At 42.7% G+C, this 24,517-nt stretch overlaps 1 protein-coding gene across 14 annotated transcripts in view; it reads right to left on the bottom strand.

Moving 5' to 3' along the window:
- The window catches only part of psd3l (pleckstrin and Sec7 domain containing 3, like), a 476,452-nt gene that overhangs the window by 183,060 nt on the left and 268,875 nt on the right, over positions 1 to 24,517 (bottom strand). Inside the window, exon 1 of one of the 14 annotated variants that reach the window (XM_059965355.1) lies at positions 13,717 to 13,758. The exons of 8 other annotated variants lie outside the window; for them this stretch is intronic. The gene's annotated coding sequence lies outside the window, so the exon portion shown is untranslated. Of the gene's footprint in view, positions 1 to 2,340; positions 3,339 to 13,716; positions 13,759 to 24,517 lie in introns of those variants that run through there. 5 more of the 14 variants (XM_059965352.1, XM_059965354.1, XM_059965350.1 and 2 more) reach the window with 5 other exon arrangements.

The following is a 24,517-nucleotide window of genomic DNA, read 5'->3' as shown; positions in this document are numbered from 1 at the left end:
CAACAAGTGCTGGAACAGCACTTCCAGGTTTTCGCGATTCACGGTTAGTTGAATTCGCGCATGCGGAACTCGGGGATAAGGACAGCCGACCGTAATATCATAGATGCCTTACAAATGATACATATTAATTTCTTAGATTTGATTTAAGTATTCTTCAATGCAAATCTCCAAAGTGCTATAAACAAGGAAAATAGCAGAGCAAGTCAAGAGGATGGGCATTTGGAAGGCAAATGTTGTTTAAGAGGCAGCAGGAAGTAAATGACACAATTTGTAAAGGGATGAGGAATAGAGAGATCCTAGGATGCAGTAATCTAAAAGGAGCAGACCTTTAGATTTACTAATGAAACAACAAAAAAGAGAAAGCAAAGAATTCAAACTGCAACTTCTTAAGTCACCGACCTTAGTTACTCAATTATTAGCACCACAGTTCAGGCTGAATGACTAAGCCTTAGACATGCTGCAGTTGACTTACTAAAATGGATTTAGGGATTGGAAGGCAGGGCTATGCACAACCAGGCGGGGAAGGTAAAGAGAGATTAAGGTTAATCAAAATTTTGAAGCATTTTTATAGAGTAAGTGAAAAGCCATTCCCATTAGGAGTCCCATTGATTATATCTTTAAGGTCATTGGCAAAAGGAGAGAAGACTGATTATGTTGAAGCAGCAAATTGTAATGATCTGGAATGTAATAACTGAAAGGATAGGGCAGGTAGGTCCAATAGTGACTTTCGAACTTTAATTATATACATGAAAATAAATTTGCTGACTACAGGAAAAAGAGCAGGGGAGTCGATTGCTCCTGTAAAGAGCTGTCCTCCTGCATTATGTAATACCGCAATCATTCATAATCTGCTCCTCGGGTGGGAGATTTACAAGTTGTATGGAGGGAAAGCTATTCTTTGGATATTTCAAACTACAGTATTAAAATCAGCAGTAGTGATCAGACCGAACAAAGGCTTCTAAAAAGTTACACAAGGTACTCTCATTTGTTCCCGATGATTTTGACAAACTTCAGACAAACACCCTCAAGGGGTTCAGAGTCTGAAGTGTCCAATCTATCAGGCAACATCACAGGATGAGCTCGGCTCTGTCCAGGCACCACACATTCAGCTTCATGCTGCCAAACCAAACCCCACCACTGCACAGGGGGAAACACAGAGCAACTTCTTCAGCTGAAACCCCTGCTGGGAATGCAGAACCACATCAGGTAACAACTTTAATTTATTATTGTAGATTTAACACAGCAATATCGTCTCTCAAGGCACTTTACAGGAATGTGGAACAAAAAGACTGATGGTGGCCCACACACTTCGGTCAAGATCGAGGTTTCAAGCAATTTGAAAGAAGCAGAAGTTTTAGGAAGGTCGTGGCAGCACAAGGCACAGCCACCAATAGTGGCGTGATTACAAATGGGGTTTGATGAGAAACCAAGAAGTATAATATCTCACAGGGATATCAAACTGATGGTGATAAGAGAAAAACGGGGAGTGGGGCCCCATAGAGACATTTGAGAACAAGACTGAGAATTTTAAAATCAAGCCAGGAGCATAAGCAGGAATTTAAAATGTGCTGGTACCTGGAAATGTAACACACCCATTCTAAGTATACTGAGACAATGTGTGTCCCCAACAGAGTTAATCATTTCTGCATATTACTGACAAGGGAATCTGTGCTCCTGCTTGTCCCCTTCCCCTTGAACGCATTCCTGCAGCATGTTCACCTGTCAGGCCTTGGCCAAGGAGAACCGCCGCCTGGCTGAAGTGAGTCTCAAAAGGTGAAGTTAACTGTGTAAAGCTTTAAGTCGGCTGCAGGAGAGGTTTACCGGGATACTGTTTGGGTTAGAGAGAATCAGCTTAATCAAGAAGATGGACATACTTGGGTTATTTTCTCTGAGCATCAGAGACTGAGAGCAGGGGGTCGTTTAGAAACATAATGGGAATCGCAAAATTTAATAGCTCCCCACAGAACCTTCTCCCACCCCTACCCCCGGTGAAAATGCCAAATCACAGAGTATAGCTTTAAATGTGATCGGGTACATTTAGAGTGCTTGTGCAATGCTGGAGGGACTTAAACAGGCAGGAACCTGAACAGACAGGGAATAGAGGGAGATAGATCATGTATATGGAGAGCGCATTAGTTTAATGAGCATCATAGCCGGCACAGAAATTGTGGGCCAAAGGGCCAATGTTGTATTGTTCTATGTCGTCTCCAGAATGGAGAGAACCCGGAATGTAAAGTGTTAAAAAGAAAGAGTTAGTAGCAGCTCCGCGCTCGTTCTGTAGAAGAACGAGTAAAAATGAATATGTTGTTTTGTTCCACTTAATTAAAAAGAAACCTTAACCTGTAACTCCGGTCGAGAGAGCTATAGGCGGCGAGAGTCACTGCCAACCTTACAGTGTGCACACAGCACGTTAGCTGCACCTCATGGAAGAGCCACGATTAAAGAACGAAGACCGCGTCGAATTACGGGGTAATACTCTCCAGTGCACATACATTACATTCCCAGCATAAACTCGTCCGGGCTCAGACTCCTGAAGTGTCCAAACTCGCGCCCGCTCTCAGTGATCAGTCACTTTTTGTTTCTATGGAGTTTCGGCACCGGCGTGAACCTTAACAGCACCACATAAAACCCCACCTCTGCTGGTAACACCCGTGCCGGAATTCAGCAAGAGATCAACGGAGAAACAGTCCAGTCCGGCTCCCCACAGGGTACGGAGATACATTCCTTCAAACTTTCCTCAGCACGGACGTGAACTCTCTTTTTCTGGACTTTCAAATGTAAGGAGAGAGTTGGCTGTAGTTTTTTTTAAAACGTTATGCTTTAAAGGTACGGCCCGAATTCAGATCCGTAACTTTGACGAGGTTGGAAATATTCCCCCTTGCATTACAGAATAGAAATGTTACCGCGTGTAAGGAAGGAGTCACAGTGCATAACGATCACTGAAGTATGCCCTTAATTTCTTTAAAAACTGCAGCTTCTTCAAACTTGCAATCCAGCTGCGGTATATCAGATAGGGAGAGGTTGTTCCCACAATCCAGCGTTGCCTAGGGCCTCCCGTGACCTGGGACTAAAGAACATCCGAGACCCTCCCCTCCCACCATTCAGCCTCCAACTCAGATTACTCTTGTTGACGGTGAAAGGCTCCTTGATGCCAGTGGTGACATCAGCATTGGGAGGCACCCTACCCGGGCGACCCCCACAACAGTGTCATACCCTCTTTTTCGTCAGGGTCGGGGGGGGGGGCACATGTCGGAGCTGTTCCAAGTGACAGACGGCGGCTCTCGTCTCTTGTCCTGAGCAGCTGCCACGTTTGACTGAGGTTGCTCGGACAGCTGGCTTCCCATCACTGCTGACCCGCAGACAGTTTGGTTCCAGACCGCCTGAGACAGTCAGGCTTGACCAGCTGATCAAAGAGCTCCTGACAGAGCTCTCAGTGGAGAACTGCATGCATTAACCCTTAATGACCCAGCCACTGCTCATCTCCAGCATGTCATCCAACAAGATACTTTCTCTATGTTGTAGGGTATCAGTGACAATGCAGTGGAATAATGCAGAGTTGTGAACTTAGTTCATCACACTGCAGAATCAAGACTCTCCTCCATTGACTATGGAATTGCTCTATTATTGTCACACGTACTGAGATAGTGTAAAGCTCATCTTGCATCCTGTTCATACAGATCAATTCATTGAACAGTCCATTGAGTAGAACATGGTAAAGTAATAGCAGAATAAAGTGTACCAGCTACAGAGCAATTGTGCAAGGTCAGAACAAAGTAGATTGTGAGCTCAAATGTCCATTTTATTGTACTAGGGAACTATTCAATCGACATATAAGCTGTCCTAGATCCTGGAGATTTGTGCATTCAAGCTTTTTAATAACCTCTGAATGGGGGAAGAGGAGAGGAGAGAATGTTCGGGGGGGTGGGGTCTTTGATTATGTTGGCTGCTTTACTCTGGAAGTGAGAAGTATAGACTGATTCCATGAAGGATAAGCTGGTTTCCCTGAGGTGCTGAGCTGTGTCCACAATGTAGCAGTTTTCCTGTGGTCACGGGCAGAGCTGTCGCCATGATGGATCCAAATAGTATGCTTTCTATGGAACTTTGATTTAAAAAGTGGTAATGATCAATGAGGGCATGCCAAATTCCTTTAGCCTTCTGAGAAAGTAGAGGCATGGTGAGCTTGCTGTGTACATATTTGATACTGTATTCTTTCCACTTAATTAACTATAAAAAGTTTTCTCGCATTTTGTAGCTATTTGGAATGCCACATAAATGTGTTACAAAGATGGAACAAATCGGATGGGCAGAAGAGTCCCGAATCGCCAATGCTCGCCCCCCCCCCTCCTTTTTGAGAATCGCAAGATCGCTATTATTTCGGGTCTGAAACCCAGAAATGAAAGACAGAGAGAGACGCAGAATACACAAGGTTTGGAATGTCTCCTGACATAAGTGGAACGGAACCACAGATAACTGCCATTGTCTCTTGGAGAAGGAATTGTGTATTGAGTACTGTACTATTCATTGAAACCCCTCAGGGGGCAGTCAGAGTGGTCTGGTTGAGGGATTGCATCATCCCAACTTGATTGACATCTGTGACCCCGTGAGCGAGGATAAAAGACGGGTCTGGGGAACACCCCTTAGACACACCAAGAGAAACGCTAGAAATCCAGTGACAGCGTTTTATAGCGAAGCCGGTGAGAGCTCGTGTGTGTCCTCCCTTGCCTGGGTGGCGGGCTCATCACAGAAGAATGGTTTAGCTAAAGGAGAGGTCACACTTGAACGGCCACGACAACGAGACACCTGACGGATCAAAATCATAAAGGAAGGTTGGCAAAACCCGTAGCGGTAAATGTTCTCATTCTCCTATCTCTCTCTCTCTCTCTGCAACAATTGCAACACAGCGACAACCAAAAGATGGCAGCTTGTGTGAACTGCAGCGAACTTTATATTTCCATCGGATAATACATTATCCCCTAGACAACGACAGAGCTTATTTCTTATTTATTATTATTATACCCACACTTTTAGGTTTAGTATTGACGACATATATTATCTGTATATTTGCATTGATATTATTTTTGTGTATTTTTACTAATAAATACTGTTAAAAATAGTATCATCAGACTTCAATAGACGCTTCTATCTTTGCTGACAAGTAACCCAGTTACGGGGTTCGTAACAAATGAAAATCTGCCTTTCTTTGCAGGTTTGTTCTTTTCTAAGTGTTGAGTATGTTGACAATTCCTGTAATCCAGGGGTTCCCAATCTTTTTTTATGCCTCAGAGACTTACCATTAACTGAGCGGTCCATGAATCTCTGCTGTAATCAAATTCTCTGAATGGAACATTAATTAATTTGACCTATCATCACTATGCTGAGCAGAGCAGACCATCTTCCAGGATTTGTTACAGACCTCTCTGAAAATACTCTGCTCAAAATTATACTCTAAAATACACTATGATTGAAGTATGGAAGTTTATGATGATAAACAAGTCTAAAGTAAAGCTGACTACTCAGCTCAGGTATCAATGGATGAGTTGGATAAACATGCCATCCAATACATTGAATTGTGTTAAATAATTAATGCTCCGATCAGAAGATTGGAGTGTATTAACTATAAGGAGAGGTTGGACAAACTTGGATTGTTTTCTCTGGAGTGTCAGAGGTTGAGGGGCAACGTGACAGAAGTAAATAAAATTACGAGATACTGTATAGATAGGGTAGTTAGAGTCTTTAGTTCAGTGTGGAACTGTCAAATACTTGCAGGGATAACTTTAAAGTGAAATGGATTATAGACTCAGCCAGCTCCATCATGGGCACAACCCTTCCCACCAATGAAGTCATCTTCGAGGCCACACCTCAAGAAGGCATCATTAAGGACCCTTACCATCTGGAACATGCCCTCTTTTCAGCACTAGCATCAGAGAGGAAGTACAGCAGCTTGAAGACCCACAGTCAATGATTTAGGAACAACTTCTTCCCTTCTGTCATCAGATCTCCAAGTGGTCCAACTGGTTCATTATTCCTTTACTTGGCACTCTCGATTTATTTCTGAAATATATAAATTTTTGCCTTTGCACTATACTACTTCTGCAAAACAACTAATTTTACGTCATATGTTGGTGATGATAAATATAATTTATGATTCCGATCCTGGAATGTTTAAAGACATTTGTGAGGAAAGTTTTTTTTTATGGTAAATGCCTGGAACACTGGGCAAGGTGGTTGTAGAATATAACACCAACATTTAAGAGGCATATTGTACAAACAGGAACATGATCAGGCGTGGATTACAGGGATATCAGAGTCAGAATCAGGGTTATTATCACCAACATGTGACGTGACATTTGTTAACTAGTGATCATGTGGAGGCAGCTAGGACAGTTTAGATTGGCACCGTGGTCAGCAAAGACATGATGGGCCAGAAGGCCTGTTCCATGTTGTACTGTTGTATGTTCTGACACTTTATCTCTAAGTCTAAGAGTAGTGGTCAGCATTTTTCATAGCTTATCATTGGTATTACTTACTTCAAATGGATTGATAAACAAATTTTGTTAGGAGCATATTGGAGTCAACAATAATTGCAATACTGGCCACCTGCCTATTTATAAAAGTTGAGCACAAGCAAAAAAAAGTGCCGCTTGGTGCGTTGTCGTAATAGTAGTAGTAGTAGTAGTAGTAGTAGTAGTAGTAGTAGTAGTAGTATCTGCTCTGGTGCCAATTAACTAACCATAACCAAAACTATACTCTCAATCTCAGCTGTGCTTAGATCAAGTGTCATCATATCAATCCCATGTTGCACATACACAGTGATACAACTGTGCAGGATTGCTTTACTATGGCATTGCATTAATGAAAAAGGTCAATAAAACAAGAACATTATTCCATGCGTTTAAATTAGTAAACTGGATGGCAAGGAAACATGAATTGAATGAATATCAGTGGGATTTGCATTTGGCTCTTTACAGGAAGGGATATTTTGCCTTTTTTTAAGATTCAAAACATTAGCATTATTTGTCACATGTACATTGAAATATACAGTAAAATGTGCCATTTGCTTCTAAGATCAACAGAGACTGTTGATGTTGGGGGATGTGCTGGGAGCAGCCCACAGTGTCACCATGCTTTAGGTGCCAACATAACATGCCCACAACTTGCTAAACCTTATTAGCCCGTATGTCTTTGGAGCATGGGAAGGAACGAGAGCATCCAGAGGAAACTCACACAGTCAAAGAGAGAACGTACTAACTCCTTATAGACAGCACCGAGAATTGAACCCCAATCGCTGTCACGATGCTACCGTCCTTTCTCCTTTTCCTTAACAATCACACAGTTTCCTGTTGACTGGGTTTACTAACCTTCTCCAAGGAAAAGAGCAACATGTCAGTGCTGTCCCACTCTGTGTTATACATGAACAACAGTCAGAGTGTTTCACTTATAACCTTACACCGGTTTTAGGGCTATACTGGTGCAATACAGAACATTGAGAAGTTGGGGAACTGTGGAATAGTTGTGGGAATTTGCTTGGATGTATTGGTTGAATCAAATAAACATCCAGAAAAAGTAAGGACTGCATGAATAGGACTGGTTGAAGCAGGGTGGGAAGAAGATCATGAGGCTTTGTCCTTGTGAAACTTTTGTATGTAAATCAGGCTGAACAAAATAATCCTCAAGAGGAAGTGAAATATACAAAACCATTCAATTATTCTGATCCAAATCCTGACTGGCCTTCACCGTAAAAATCTAAAGCACTCTGGCTTATTTGCTGAGGATATATAATTACACCACAGCTCTGTAATAAAGCACAAAGAGGGTCACAATGGGCAACTCAATACTTGGCTGTGTAACTTGAGGACTCACTTACCCAACAAGTCAGACTCAGGCAGTGTATTTGATATCCTTTGCTGGAGAATTGTCTTGCCACCCTGCCCTAAAGCTAATCCTCCAGCTTATTTGTTCCCCAAGTTTTTACCTGGCTACAAGATATCAGACAAGGCACATTAAACCAACTAAAGAACGGAGACAGGTGTTCTTCTCTCTAAGACACAGTATGTATAAACCAAAGAAAATGTAATATGGTTAAACCATTGAACAAAATTACAGAAAGGTGATAGATAAATTTGGAGATACCAAAATTCAAAAACTCTTTTGAAAAGCAGCATCCATGATCAAAAGACCCTCACCACCCAGGCCATGCTTTTTTCTCATTGCTGCCATCAGGTAGAAGATAGAGGAGCCTCAGGACTCACACCACTAGGTTCAAAGACATTTACTACCCCTCAGAATGGCTCTTGAACAAAAGGGGATAGCTACACTCTTTTAAGGACTCTTTTATCTTTCTATTACATGCTCGTTATTTATTGCTATTTATTTATATCTGCATTTGCGCAGTTTGTTGTCTATTGATCCTGTTCAGAGTTCTATAGATTTGCTAAGTATGCCCGCAGAAAAAGAATCTCAGGGTTGTATGTGGTGATATGTATGTACTCTGTAAATAAATTTTACTTTGAACTTCAAGAATGAATATGAAGGAGAAAGAGAGAGGTGGAGGAGATTTAGACAGAGAGTCAAAGGGACAGAATATCAGAGACAATTAAAGTTAAGGGAAAGAGAGAGAGTGAGGATAAGGAAGAAATCACTGTTTTCAAAGGGATGGCCAGAGCAAAAACCTGAAAGGGAATTGGCCACTTTTGCAAAATTATCTTCAATTGGGTAAGAGCGAATTCTCATTCATGGGTTCTGAATGGAACCAGTGATGCAATGTACTGATAGTACCATACTGATCTCAGTACAACTTCAAACAAAAAAATTTGATTATCGAACACTCAAGTCACAAATTAATGGTTTATGAACTGTGTTCTTAAGGTGTGCATTCATTGACTCTCAGTTGCTATCCTAGCCGCTGTACCAGGGAAGTCATTTCAGCAGAGTTATAGACCAGCCAACTCAGTTCTTCGTAAATGATTCAATAAAATCCTTGATACTCAAGCATAGCAAAAAGAACATTTTACACCTTTGTACAATTTGTGTTGTAAGGTTATAGAAACATAGAAAACCTACAGCAGAATACAGGCCCTTCGGCCCACGATGCTGTGCCAAACATGTTACGGTGAATTCGAAGGCAAGTCATGAAAGTAGTGTTTTTTTTCCCCCAATGGTTTGCTTCTTTTTAATTTTTTGTTATTTCCATAGCTAAGCTTAAATGTTTCAATATAATCTGCATTCATAGAATCAGTGGTGGCGAGAGGGGGACCGGAAAACAGAGAGGGTAAAATTGGATTAGTGTAAATGGGTGCTTGATGGTCATCAGGACCAGTCTCCATGCTGTATGAATCTCTGGTCTATAGTGCTGGCGCTGTCTCAGTAATTCCAGAATTTATTTAATTAACTGAATTTAAATCTGGTACAATGCTGGGATTTGAAGGCGTCATTGGGTGGGAGGCAAAGCCTTTTTGACCAATACACATTGGACTTAGAGTTTTTTTTTGACCGACTATGCATCCTTGGGCTTCCATAGTCCTTCAACATGTGAAGAAAGCTTCCTCATCTCATTAACCAGAGAAGCTTGGGCCAGCCGAGCTTTTGCCCAATGTTGGCTCTGCCTCCGCTCTCTGGATCTTAACATGTCCATAACTGTCAGTAATCAATCACCTTGACTGGTGAGAGCAAACAATTATATTTAGGATGTCCTTGCAATTTTATAAGTAAAAAGAATAGTTAAGTTGAAAGTCAATACAAGGCCAAAACAGACCTGAGGGTCCATTAGAAAGGATATTATATTTTGAACATATTATGTTGCTGTTCATATCCAAACAACATCCATATCTGAAATGCCTTTCCCAAAATCTGAAGGTTCAGAGTCCCTGAATTAATGATATGGTGTGTGGGATGGGTGTGGAGTAGGGTAGTTCATCTGAATGTAGAACGCAAATCACCAAAATGTATTGTAGGAGGTATTTGAAGTGGAAGATGCAGCTCAAAATAGAAACAAAAGGCTGCTTTGCTGAGGAGACTATATTAAATTACATTGAACTGCACCATGGAATTAAACCACTTGATCCATTCAGACCACTTTATTCTCCACTCGAGTAGGGACTTAACTCCAGTAGTCCATATTGCTTCAATATCCATTTACTCCAATTTTGTTAACCAGTCTATTCTTCAATGTTGATGTAGTCTCTGCTTCAATCACTAACTCCATTTTTGAAATCCACAGCATATTCTGTACAGGAAAATCTTTTTTTCCATCCCTCCAGGCTAAATCTCTCACATTCTAGTTTGTTCCTAATGTGTGCACCGTGGTTCTTGAACCCTCTACCATCCACTGCCTTCTACCCAGTGATGGGGTTGGGTCGAGAGAACAAAGGGAATGTCTCTAAAATGGTGAAGACTGTGGTGATAGAGGTGCCAGTTCAGAGGGAGAGAGAGAGAGAGTGAGATGATTTGTTAATTGCATAGGTCTGTCTGAAGGAGAGGTAAATAAAAGAATAAAAATAGAGAGAGGGGAAAAACAGGGATGGAACTGTGAGAATCAAAGCACTATAGATGCTGGCAATCGAAAAAGAAACTGAAAATATTAGGCAGCCCAGGCAGTATAAATGTGGAGACAGAGCACATTTAATCTGACAGATTGATTCTTCATTAGTTCTGGTCAGTTCTGATACAAACTAAAAATGTTGAACTCAAACCTATAATTGTGGTATGCTTGCTGATTGGTGGGCTGATCTCTACGACTCTTGAGGCTAAATGCAAACTCCCTGATATCTTCTTATGCCTTCCCCCTGGCCAATGACCACCACCACTGAAAATTAGGCCAACACTCTCACTGGTCTCAATTTGCCTTGTGATTTTCCCACTTACCCATTGAGCCTCAAAGTTCCCCCAACCCAAATCTACCACCTCTTCAAGATCCATACACATTATTATCCTGATAGACCAAATGACTGAGCCTAATCTTGTCTCCCAGAACTTACTTCTTCTTACCTTGGTTCTATTATTTTCCCTCAAACAATCTCTTTCCATTTACAATCATGCCATTTCTGATGCCCTCTAGTAATATCTTTTCCTGGTTGCATCTGGCTCAGTTTCCCTTGGTTATATAATCCCTCTATACCTCTGTCCTGCGTGGGACAGCCCTTCACCTTTTCCCTGAACATGTACCAAAGCAGCTCCCTTTCCACTGCTCTCCCTCACTTGACTGAATTTACTTCCACATTGAACAAATTCTGCTTTAATTCCACTCTCTTCCTGAAGTAAGGATACAGCTCTGGTTCCCAGATTGATTCAATTGACATTTTGCTTTGTGGACTGTTTCAGTGATACTTGTGTTCTCGCTCTCACCTCATTTATTAAGACACTGATGATGGTATTAATGCCATTTCCTGCTCTTGCACAAACTCAAAACTTCCATCATCTTCAGTGCCAACTTCCATCCAGCTCCCAAACTTTTTCCTTCCCTTTCTCAACTTTCTAGCTCCATCTCAGGACATAGAGCAGAAAACCATGAGACATAGAATCAGGCCCATTGAATCTGCTCAGCTACTCCATCATAGCTGGTTTATTATCTCTCTCAATCTCATTTTCTTGCCTTCTCCCCATAACCATTGATGCCCTTACTATTCAAAAATCTATCAATCTCTGCTTTAAAAATACCCAATCGCTTGGGTTCCACAGCCTTAAACAGCAATGAATTTCACAGATTCACCATCCTCTGGCTACAGAAGTTTGACCTTATCTTTGTTCTAAAGGGACATCCTTGTATTCTGAGGCTGTGCTCTCTGGCTCTAGACACCTCCCCCCCCCCCCCCCCCAATTATAGGAAATACCTTCTCTACATAGATTCTTTCAATATTCAATAGGTTTTAATGAGATCCACACTCAATCTTCTAAACTCCAATGAGTACAAGCCCAGACACGTTAAATACTCCCCATATGTTAACCCTTTCTTTCCTGGGATTATTCGTGTGAACCTCCTGTGGACCCTCTCCAAATGCCAGCACATCCTTTCTCAGAGAAGTGACCCAAAGCTGCTGATAGTACTCCAAGTGTGGTTTGGCCAATATATTATGAAGCCTCAGCACAGGTTAGATATAAATATCTATTATAAGCCCACAGGTTCCCCCAGCTATCTTGGTCACAATTCCTTCCAGCTGTTTCTTAAAGAAATCTATTCCATTCTGCTAAGTTCTTCATCTCCATCATATCTCTTTTGGTGATGCTTCCACACCAGTATTTCCAAGATATCTGGTTTCCCCTCCATGATTGCCGACAGGGCTTTCAGCCCTGTTTAGTTCATCTCCCACAGTTTTGCTTTCATTCCTACCCAGAACAATGTTAGGGTTCCCCTTGCCCTCTTTGCCTCTCCACTGATATTAACATTCAATGGATCATCCTCTGTCATTTCTGCAGCCTCTGCATCCACATTTATTTAATGGCCATCTCCCAGCTGGCACCAGCACCTCACACATCACTTACCCGTACTTGGTGTCCACTATATCACAGACAATCCCAACATCCCTCCCCGCCATTGCATCTTAAAACCAACCAAATTCCAAACTTTTCTCAGTTCTGATGGAAGATCATCACCCTGCTTCTTTCTCCAAAGATCCTGCCCGCCCTGCTGGGAATTCCTAGCATTTTTTTTGTGTTTAATTAAGCTTTGATGGAAATGCATAAATGAAGACAACAGCGGCAGGAGGAAGGGAATAGTGAGAGTTAGAAGGCGAAGCGAAGGTGTCTCTAGTGAAGCAAAAGCACCCGACACCTACCGAATGGCTCATCGCATGCTAAGTCTTTAATCAATACTGCTTTTATTATGCACTCAGCACAGTACAAGGTACCATGTTCCAATTGTTCAGTTAATGTAGACTTTCATCAAATCCAGTCATATTTGAATAACATTGTATCCCTATTTGCTTGGAACATTCCTACCTAAGGCTGTTGTGAGCCTTCCGAGCATAATTAGCTTGGTGTCACTCATCACTCATGGAGAGCCCTCAGAGTGACACGACCACCCACATAGGAAAACCCCAACGTGGGTGCACTATAACCTTGACCCTTGACAACATTGTCTAACCATGCCAGCAGTTTTTGTTAAATAGCACGTACCTTCTTGATCTCTTTGAAAAGACTTACCCTAATGCACATTTTCCCAACAACCTTTTTAGGAAGCAGCTTAAGTACAGTTAAGTCACAAATAAATAATGTGACAGGGTTCAAACATTTAACTATCAGGGAGTGAACTTGGAATTTATTTTAACGGAAGGCCATAGAACTTATTTTACCATGCCAATGGTTTCTCCCAGTGATCAGGGCCAACCTTAAATTACAATCTGCAAGTGGATAAAAAGCAGTGAGACTGCAGGCTCTGAATTTTACATGAACATTCTGACTTTCAGCACAGTGACTCTCGCTTTAAGCAGGGGTTTACCAGAGTCAGCTGCTTGGAGTTGTAGACTTACTAGTGGCACACTGTTCTCATTCACCTGCTTAATCAGAGCAGAGTTAAACCGCAAGCTGAAAGCAGAGAAGGTGCTAATGAGAGGTGATAGTCTGGGGAGCACCTTGCATTTGTGATCATTCAGAGCTCACCACTGTTTCCGAAGTTTGAATAAGTAAGAACGCAGTGAAACACAGCCAGTGCCCACAGGGCAGTTTACCCTGGAGACCATTAATGAGCACTGTCACAGAAACAATTGTCATGCAGTCAAGACTTACTGAGTCAAGTCATTTCCAGCAGCAGAGAATCTAGGCCGCAAGAAGCAGCCATACACAAAGCAGGCCATAGAAGAGAGATTCCTCAGTACTGTGCCCTTCTAATTTCAGGCCTCATGTGACTGGGCGTTAGCAATGACCCACCCCGTGAAGTTTATTAAGCAGAGATTTGAAATCCAGTATGCTTTTCTGCAGCCAAAAAAAACTCTAATAAGCATTGGTATGGTCAACTCTGCACCCAGAGATTTCAAAAAGATATACAATACAAATTGTCTGAAAGATGTTCCATACCAAAACAAAATTAGAATCTTGGGCTGCAGCCATAATTAAATCATCTAAATCAGCCCACAGATTATAATTCTAGTTTAAAAAAAACTTTATAATATAAACCCTTTAGCCCATCTTTAAAATTCAGCTGCAAACAAAGTTAATTATTGACAATGGAGGCAAGGGATACATATTGTCACAGCAAACTTGCTACTACCATCAAGCAGGAGGTACAACCTCAGCTCCTACACCACCGGATTCAGCAACAATTATTACCCTACAACCGATACCTGATCCAGCATGACTAATTTCACTCACCCCAAATTAAGTCTACAACACATCGACTCACTTTCAATGATTCTACAACTCGTTTCTCAGTATTATTTTTTATAATTTGCACGAATTGTCTTCTTTTGCACAATTGATGTCAGTTTTTACTATTCATAGTTTGTTATTTATAGTTTTTTATTAATTACTTTGTATTTATTTTCCTGCAAGGAAATAACTCTCAAGGTAGTATATGGTTTACTTTGAACTTTGAAATACTTCTAACTCAGTTTTGGCATTGGTCAGTATGCAATAATATCCTCATCATGCTCACGGACTGAACTGAAATATCTGATACTATTGGAGTATAAAAGTTGCAACTTGCTATTTGCTAGAGAATGAAATCTTAGGAATGTAGAAGACAATGGTGTGTTAATGAGAGGTAGCTAAGAGATGTAGATTAGAACATGATTAAGTCAATGGGTAGAAACAATAGTGGCAGATGTACTTGTGATACGCAACTGTAGGCCGATTGGATATGCTAATGCAACTAAACCAGGAGATTGCTATAAAACATGCTATGTCCAAGAATTGGTGGGCAATCAGCGACTCGCTCAATGACTGTCTCAGCTTTGATTTGCAAATTAAAGTTTAACCCTTCTTGAAGAATCTTCTGCGTCTCCTGGTCATTTGTGGGGCACGAGATACCATGACAAAATTGGCGACCGCGGCAGGACCGGAAAGAGACCCACGGAAAGGAAACGGCAGATTGGGGACGCTTCCCAGTCCTCTAGGGACCCCCACAAGGCTAACAGAATAAAGGGTGCATCCAAACAAAAGGTAAGCGCCTTTTGCGACAATTTGGACTAAGAATTCTGTTGGTTTTGGGGATGTCTTGGAGCCTCAGAAGTGTGGAACCACTGCCGAAGGGTCTCTCCGGTCCAAAGAATCTGGCAGAATTGGGGATTAACAGGAGGCTCAGAGGATTGATCAAGAACACTGCAGTGAGGGTAAGTACAAATAAGTTAATAAGAAGTTAAGAAAAATTCCACATGTTGTTGGTAAATCCCTGTGGATACCGCTTCGCATGAAACAAAGGTCTGAACGGGCAGGGAAAGGGAAAATAGAGAAAATCCTCATGGATACTGCCTTAAGAGATAAGGGTCTGAATAGATGAGGTGCAAAGAGCAAGTTCTGTGGGTACCGCTCTGAATAGAGGTCTGTACGGGCAGAACAGAATAGGAAACAAGGACAGTCCAATATATAGTTTAAAGCGCTGGTAGATAGATGATAGACTAGGCATAGAATTAGAGTGAATAATATTATCCAGTAAATGAACTGTGAATCTCTGAAATACCTTAAAAAGAGAGAACAACATGACAGGTAAAGGAACGGCAGTAGAGATTCTGAGCAAAAAAAAAAAAATCCTGGTAAATAAATATGAGATCACAAAAACTTCAGAAAAATGGGAAAAGAGAACCAAAAACCTGGTCACAAAGTGGCCAAGAGAAGGAACGTTTGATGCAAGTTTGTGCGAAGAAATGGAGGCACTAATTAAAAATTACAAACCAAAAGATAAATCTAAGAAAAGAGGGCAAAAAAGAGAATGATAAATGGAAGTGCTAAAACTATTCAGAACGGAGGGAGAAAGGCTGAGGAGGACAGGTAGAATATTGATTACAAGCGAGGAAGACACTAAGGTGCTGGAGAAACAGCCTGTTAGAGAGAGAGGAGGGTACGGTGAGAAGCTGGCTTCAGCTCTGTACCCGGATGCGACAGAAACAGAAAAGCCCCCCCACTATAATGAGGAAGGAACCCCTAAGCAGTGTCCCCTGCTGACGGGAACAGTAAACATACAGGGAGAAGTACAAGTTTGGGATAATGAGGAGGAAAAAAGACAATACGAGAAGGAAAAAGCAGCGATATGGAAGGAGATACAGGCAGAAAGGATAAAGGTGGAACAGGCAAAGAGAGAAATGAAAGAAGAGATTGAATGAATGAAATACTTGAGAGAGGAAAAGGAGTATAAGGAGTATCGGTTATACCATAGAAATAAACAGACTAAATTCAAACAGCGCAGACAGGACTGGAAGTCCCAAGGAGAGGGACAGAGGAGCTATGGGCAGAGGGGACCAGTGAGGAAACAGGGGGGAAGAGAGGTAAAGAGATTGTGCTGGGGATGTAATCAGCCTGGTCACATAAGAGATTGTCCGTTTACACCATGGCCTGTCACACACCAGCAGGAACCGATAAGAAGGGAACTAAAGTTTAGCCAAGGACCAGCCCCCACAGGCCCAAGCGGACCTGTGAACCCCTATGCGAGGTATTAGGGGTGCCCCGAGAACTCGAGTGGGAAGGGACATTACCCAATGATAACAAGGGAGGCAGACGAGGAACCCATTATTCAGGTTATGTTAGAAGGGCAACTGACACCAATGATGATAGATACTGGAGCCAAGTACACTTGTGTACAGCCACAGTATGCCCTTCACCTTCCCATGTCAGGAAAGTTTATTAAGACAGTAGGGTTCTCAGGGAAAACACAGTTGACACAGTGCATGGCTCCAGTGCGGTTGAGAATGGGAAAAAAAGGAATTGTTTTACCGGTGCTAGTATTTAAAGGAACTCCGATTAATTTGTTAGGCAGAGATGCCTGATTGAAACTGGAATTAAAATTAGAATGCACCAGAAATGGGCTGAGTATGGGAAGAGCAGGGGCTCAATTGATAGTGCGAGAAGACAAGAAGGCTAAAGTCTTTTGGATAGGAGACATCGCAGATCAGATTCAGGAAACCTGGGAAAAATGGAAAAAGGGCGTGCAGGCTATATTACCCTGGGCTGTAATGCCCAAATCTGAGCTACATTGTACAGTGATTTTTGACGAGACTCAGAACAGGGAGTTAGAGGAGAGATGGCACCCGGAGGCATGTACCCAACAGCACCTGGAAGGGGAGGCTGTGATATTTGGAAAGCAAGGGGCAGCTTTACAAGTTAAGTGGAACACCTTTTTAGAAAAATGGTACAGGATACCGGAGGCTGTGCCCCACGTAACGTTGTTGGTAAACAAGGGATATCAGTCTAAAGGCTTAGGGCCCTTAGTTAAGAGTGCTGAAACCGTAACAGTGTGTAGGAAAATCACGCCAGAGGTATGGATATCAGAAGACAACAATTGCATTAAAATAATGGTAAGTGTAGATATTGTAGGGACAGTGAGAGAGGTCGAAATAACTCCCCAACCACACCTGCCCTTGCTGGGAAAGGAAAGAGGCCAGCAGAAAGATAAAAGGTTAGATGAGTTGCCGTCTATTCTGTGGTCACAGCATGACACGGATGTAGGGAAAATAAAAACAGCTAGTCCGGTGGAAATAAGGCTGAAAAGAGGAGCAATTCCACCCAGGAGACTACAATACCCTCTAAGACCAGAAGCAGAAGAGGGAATAGCATCGACAGTGCAGGGGTTGCTTGAAATAGGAGTGCTTAAAAGAACAAACAGTCCATGCAATACCCCGTTGCTGCCGGTCTTAAAAGCAGATAAACCTAAGTGGTGCATGACTTGCGAGCGGTAAATGATGTGGTAGAGGACTGGCCAGCGGTAGTCCCCAACCCACACACGCTTTTGACTAATGTTCCACCAGAAGCAAGTTACTCTTCAGTGATTGATTTGTGTTCGGCTTTCTTCAGCATTCCTCTGGCCGACCAGTGTCAGTATCTGTTTGCATTTACTTACAGAGGTGCTCAGTATACCTATACCAGAATGCAGCAAGGATTTAAACATTCACCACACGTTTTTAATCAGGTGTTGAAGGCAGACCTAGAGGGCATGCCATTGGAAAGTACATTGTTACAGTATGTGGATGACCTGTTGATTTGCTCCCACAGCGAGGAACAGTGTGAGCAGGACACTATAACTCTGTTAGAGAAGCTGGCATACGGAGGACATAAAGTATCCAAAAAGAAACTGCAATTTTGCACGTAGCAAGTGGAATACTTAGGCAGGGTAATATCCAAGGGAGTGAAGGCGATAGCACCAGATCAGATTGAGGCAATAACTAAGGCCCCAAAACCCCAGACTGTAGGGCAGATGATGACGTTTTTGGGAATGGCAGGATACAGCTCAGATTGGATAGGAGAATATGCTGAGATTGTGGCACCTTTGAGAAAGATAATGAAAGAAGCAGGACATACAAATTTGAAGAACGGCTTACAATGGAATGGAGAGGCGGAGATAGCTTTCAATACCATTAAGCAGGAATTGCAGTCAACACCAGCATTAGCTTTGCCTGACTACGAGAAGGTTTTTCATTTTTATGTATCTAACCGACAGGAAGGTTATGTCACAGCGGTTCTAACACAAGAGACAGGCACAGGAAAAGCAAAACAGCTGATAGCATACTACAGTACAAGACTAGATGAGGTGGCTCAGGGGTATCCACCCCGTTATCAGGGATTGGCGGCACTGTACTATGCATATGGAAAGGCATCATCTGTAACCCTGGGCTATCCTGTGACTCTGTACACACACCACAAAGTAGCAGAATTGCTGGAAAAAGGGAAATTTGTGCTGATGCCAGCCAGGATAGCAGCGTATCAGATGCTATTGACATTTCCAGACATAACTATACAGAGATGCACTACCAGTAATATAGCTGATTTTGTCCCTTTGGGCTATGAAGGAGAACCCCATGATTGTGTAGGGAAGACGATGGCATTTGCCAAATTGAGAGCAGATTTACGGTCAGAACCACTAGAGGATGCAGATAAAAAGGTTCTGTTCATAGATGGCTCTTGTTATAGGGATCACAATGGAAATCATGCAGGGTTCTCAGTAGTGCAGCAGGATCAGTTGAGCTATAAGATTATTAGGATGGAGTCATGTCCCTAACCGTGTTCCGCCCAACTAGCGGAAATCAAAGCCCTGACAGCTGCGTGTGAAATGATGGAAGGTGAGAAAGAAGATACCTATACTGATTCGGCGTATGCTCATGGAGTATGCCATTTGTTCGGGGCAGTGTGGAAACAGAGGTTTTTAAAAAAGTAATGGAGATCCCATACAACATTGTCAGCGAATTCTAGACTTAATAAAATCCATAATGAAACCTAAAGCATTGGCTATAGTAAAATGCCAGGCACATAAAAAAGGAAATGATATAATAACAAAGGGAAATCAAGCTACGGACGAGGCAGTCAGAAAAATGTCTGGGTGTACATCAGCTGTCATTGCCCCCCAGGTAAGCCTAACTCCAGAACCTGAGGAAGAGGACCTAATTGAAATACAAGGTATGGCAACTTTGGCAGAACAGACAATGTGGAGACGAAGGGGGGCCAAGCAGAACCCAGAAGGCTTGTGGAGCACGGAAGACGGTTTGTTGGTAGCGCCCACCCCTCTACCGACGTTTCTGATTTCAGAAGCGCATGGGATAGACCATTGTGCAAGGGGGAAAGTGATAAAGAAAATAAAGGATGGTTTTTGGTTACCTTATTTACAGGCTTCAGTGGACTTTGTCTTGTCACAATGCGAGGTATGCGCACAGAATAATGTTCGGATGGGAATTACAACTCCAATAGGTCACATTCCTGTACCTGAAGGACCATTTAAACATCTAGTGACCGATGACATAGACATGATAAAGACAGTGAGAGGGAAAAGATACATGCTGGTAGTAATTGATCGATTTAGCAGATGGGTGGAGGCGGTACCTTCAAAAGATCAAGGGGCAAAGACAGTGGTAAAATTTCTGACAAATGAAGTGATCCCAAGGTTTGGAATACCTACAGAAGTTAGCTCAGACAATGATTCGGCTTTTTTTCCAGAAAGTGGTCAAACTAGTACTACAGGCGCTGAGGATAAAGCAAAGATTTGGATGTGTATACCACCCTCAGTCGCAGGGCATGGCAGAGAGAATTAATGAAACCCTGAAAGCCAAACTAAACAAAATTTGTGCAGACACTAAACTTATTTGGGTCGATGCTTTACCATTAGCATTGATGAGTTACCGCATGCAAACTAATTGAATGACATGCCTGACACCGCATGAGATGCTCACTGGGAAGCTATCATACCTGTGATAGGGGTAAGCAAAAATGTTGAATGGATAAACTATATATACTATAATCAACAGAGATTCATCAACTACACCGATGATGCACTGGAGGCCTTAGGGCAACAGCTGGATGCAACTAGCAAGATGGCATGGCAAAACAGACAGGTACTGGATTGGCTTTTGGCAGAAAAGGGGTGTGTGTGTGTAATGTTTGGAGAACAATGCTGCACTTTCATACTGAACAATACCAGCCCAGAAGGGTCTTTCACCAGAGCAATGAATAAATTAAAGAATCTGCAGACGGAGGTCAAACAGAATGCAGGATTTGAACATCAGTTCTTTGATTGGTTGGAAAGTAGACTCGGAGGATGGGGAGCATGGCTGACTAAAATGTCAATAACTGTCAGTATTGTATTGTTGAGCTGTGCGCTTGTGCTGTGCTGTTTTCTTCCTTGTCTCAAATCTCTTGTAGTGCATGCTGCAACCAAACAATTTCCGATGCTCGTGGCAATTACTGAAGCAAGCTTAGTGGAGAAAGAAACACCGAAAATCTATCGTTACAGCCTACAACACCTGCAGGATGAACAAGAGCAAAACGACAGCGTGGGAGTAGATTGTAAGGGCTTCTGAGTCTTTTTCCCGTCTCAGGTACAAAGGGACAGGTTTTTGGCTCAGCGGCCCAGGGTAACAGGGAGAGAATACTTTGAGGTCTTGGAGCAGAAAATTATAGTTTAATCCGAGATTTGGGAATCAGTGCTTGAGTTTATTGGGGCTTTTGTGCACAGAGTCTTTTCTCTGTGTGAGACCCTCTGGGTCTCAAAGGGGGGATATATTGGAGTATAAAAGTTGCAACTTGCTATTTGCTAGAGAATGAAATCTTAGGAATGTAGAAGACAATGGTGTGTTAATGAGAGATAGCTAAGAGATGTAGATTAGAACATGATTAAGTCATGAAATCCTAAGAATGTAGAAGACAATGGTGTGTTAATAAGAGGAACCTAAGAGATGTAAATTATGTAGTCTGAGTTTGCTATTTGCTATGCATGTACCCAATTTAGTAGGAGAATGAAATATTAAGAATGTAGAAGACAATGGTGTGTTAATGAGAGGTAGCTAAGAGATGTAGATTAGAACATGATGAATGGGTAGAAACAATAGTGGTGGATGTACTAGTGATAGGCAACTATAGACCTATTGCATGTGCTAATGCAACTAAACCAGGAGATTGCTATAAAAAATGCTATGTACAAGGATCGGTGGGCAATCAGTGACTAGCTCAATGACTGTCTTAGCTTTGATTTACAAATTAAAGTTTAACCCTTCTTGAAGAATCTTCTGCGTCTCCTGGTCATTTGTGGGGCACGAGAAATGCCACTCAAACTCCGCCAGTCAAGCAGCATCTGCAGAATCTGCAGAAAGGGAAACTTTTCAGGTCAGGGACACTCCATTTTCTGATCTTGTTTCCAATCTGCAGTTTTACTTGTTTCCTCTAAATGCCTGACATACACCTGTGAAAATATCTTAGTCACATATACGTATATAGCTAGGGTGCATAAGACTTTTGCACAGTACTGTATTTGAGAATCAGTTTGTAAACTTGGCATGAACAAAAGATATTGGGAGTGGCAAAGGTGGAGCTCTGGTGACAGGTGGCAGAGAAGTGGTGGGGGGGGGGGTTTGGCACGGCTGCGGATATACCCAGCCCTGAGACACCAGGTGAGGTCATTTGATTCAAAACAATTGGCTTATTGATCATTACAGAATATCCCTCTGGTACTTCCTGCTCCTTCTCTTCTCCCTTCCCCTTTTCCCAACAAGAATTCCCCTCTCCCTGCTCGCTTCCTACTCTCTGTCCATGATGGAGACCCTGTGGTAAACTATGTATAGCTGTCTGGACACGCCCCTCTGCTGACTGCTCCTGTGGCTCCTCCCACAGACCCCTGTATAAAGGCGGTTGGAGGCACTGCTTCTCCCTCAGTCTCCAGGATGTAGTGGCTTCGTTTGCTGCTAATAAAAGCCTATCGTACGCATCCCATCTCCGAGAGTTATTGATGGTGCATCAGACCCATAACCGAATCAGGCTTGTCAACACTCACGTAGGTCATGATTTTTTTTTTGTAATACGCTGCAATACATGAAATTACTACAGTATTGTGCAAAAGTCTTAGGCACCCTCTGCCTGGGTTAAGATTGTGATTTAGTTTTGTATCTTTCAGAACATCAGAGTTCAGAGTTAAATTCCAGTGCTATCTGTAAGAAATTTGTACGACCTTCACGTGAGCACATTGGTTTGCTCCGGGTGCTCCGGTTTGCTCCCAGAGTTCAAAGGTGTACCGGTTAGTAGGTTAATTGGTTAATGTAAATTATCCCATGGTTAAGCTAGGGTTTAATAAGTGGGTTGCTAGGCAGTACAGCTCATTGGGACAGAAGGGCCTGTTCTATTCTGTATCTCTAAATAAAATAAAATTGATGAGAGGCATTGATCGGGTGGATAGTCAGAGGCTTTTTCCCAGGGCTGAAATGGCTAACATGAGAGGACACAGTTTTAAGGTGCTTGGAAGTAGGTACAGAGGGGATGTCAGGGGTAAGTTTTTTTATGTAGAGAGTGGTGAGTGAGTGGAATGGGCTGCTAGTGGTGGAGTCGGACACAATTAGGTCTTTTAAGAGATTCCTGGACAGGTACATGGAGCTCAGAAAAATAGAGGGCTATGGGTAACCCTAGGTAATTTCTAAGGTAAGGACATGTTCAGCACAGCTTTGTGGGCCAAGTGGCCTGTATTGTGCTGTAGGTTTTCTATGTTTCTAATGCTCTAATTTCTAATCTTAATGCTCACTTCAGATGTAACCAAACTTCAAAGTTCAAAGTAAATTTATTAAAGTACAACCAAGAAAAAATCTGTAGATGCTACAAATCCAAGCAACACACACAAAATGCTGGAGGAAATGAGCAGCCAGGCAGCATCTATGAAAAAGTGTACAGTTGACGACATTTCGGGCCGAGACCTTTCAGCAGGACTGGAGAGAAAAGGATGATGGTCCAAGGTGGGGAGAGGGGAAGGAGGAACAGAAGGTGATGGGTGAAACTGGGAGGGAGGAGGGTGAAGTAAAGAGCTGGGAAGTTCATTAGTGAAATATACGGGGCTGGAGAAGGGGGAATCTAATAGAAGAGGACAAAAGGCCATGGAAAAAAGAAAAAGAGGGAGAAGCACCAGAGGGGGGTAATGGGCAGGTAAGGTGAGAGAGGGAAAAGGTGATGGAGAATAGAGAAGGAGGGGGGCCATTATCAGATGTTCAAAAAATTGACGTTCATGCCATCAGGTTGGAGGCTACCCAGACGGAAGTTGTTGCTTCTCCATCTTGAGTGTTGCCTCATCGCGACAGTAGAGGAGGCCTTGGATGGATATGTCAGAATAGGAATGAGAAGTGGAATTAAAATGGATGGCCACCGGGAGATGCTGCTTTTTCTGGCCGATGGAGTATAGGTGCTTGGTGAAGTGGTCTCCCAATCTACATCGGGTCTTACCAATATTCAAGAAGCCACACCAGGAGCATTGGATACAATAGATAACCCTAACAGACTCACAGGTGAGGTGTTGCCTCACCTGGAGGGACTGTATGGAGCCCTGAGGTGGTGAGGGAAATGGTGTAGGGGAGAGGGAAAGATGTGCTTGGTGGTGGGATCCTGTTTGAGATGGCGGGAGTTACAGAGAATTGTATGCTGGACACGGAGGCTGGTGGGGTGGTAAGTGAGGACAAGAGGAATCCTATCCCTGGTGTGGTAACGGAGGATGGGGTGAGGGCAGATATGCGTTAAATGGAAGAGATGCGGCTGAGGGCAGCATTGATGGTGGAGGAAAGGAAGCCCCTTTCTTAGAAGGAGGAGGACATCTCCTTAGTCCTGGAATGAGAAACTTGATCCTGAGAGCAGATGTGGTGGAGATGGAGGAATTGAGAGAAGTGGGTGGCATTTCTACAAGTAGCAGTGTGGGAAGAGGTATAGTCCAGGTGGCTGTGAGATTCAGTGGGTTTATAATGGACATCAGTAGATAAGCTGTCTCCAGTGATAGATACAGAGAGATTGAGAAAGGGAAGGAGGAGTCAGAAATGGACCAGGTAATCCTTGAGGGCAGGGTGGAAATTAGAGGCAACATTGATTAAGTCTACAAGCTCATCATGGGTGCATTAAGCAGCACCAATTTAGTTGTTGGTGTAGTGTAGGAAAAGTGGGG

This window comes from Hypanus sabinus, chromosome 3, assembly GCF_030144855.1.
Source record: "Hypanus sabinus isolate sHypSab1 chromosome 3, sHypSab1.hap1, whole genome shotgun sequence".
NCBI classification, from domain to species: Eukaryota; Metazoa; Chordata; class Chondrichthyes; order Myliobatiformes; family Dasyatidae; genus Hypanus; species Hypanus sabinus.
This window is presented reverse-complemented; position numbering and strand designations above follow the sequence as displayed.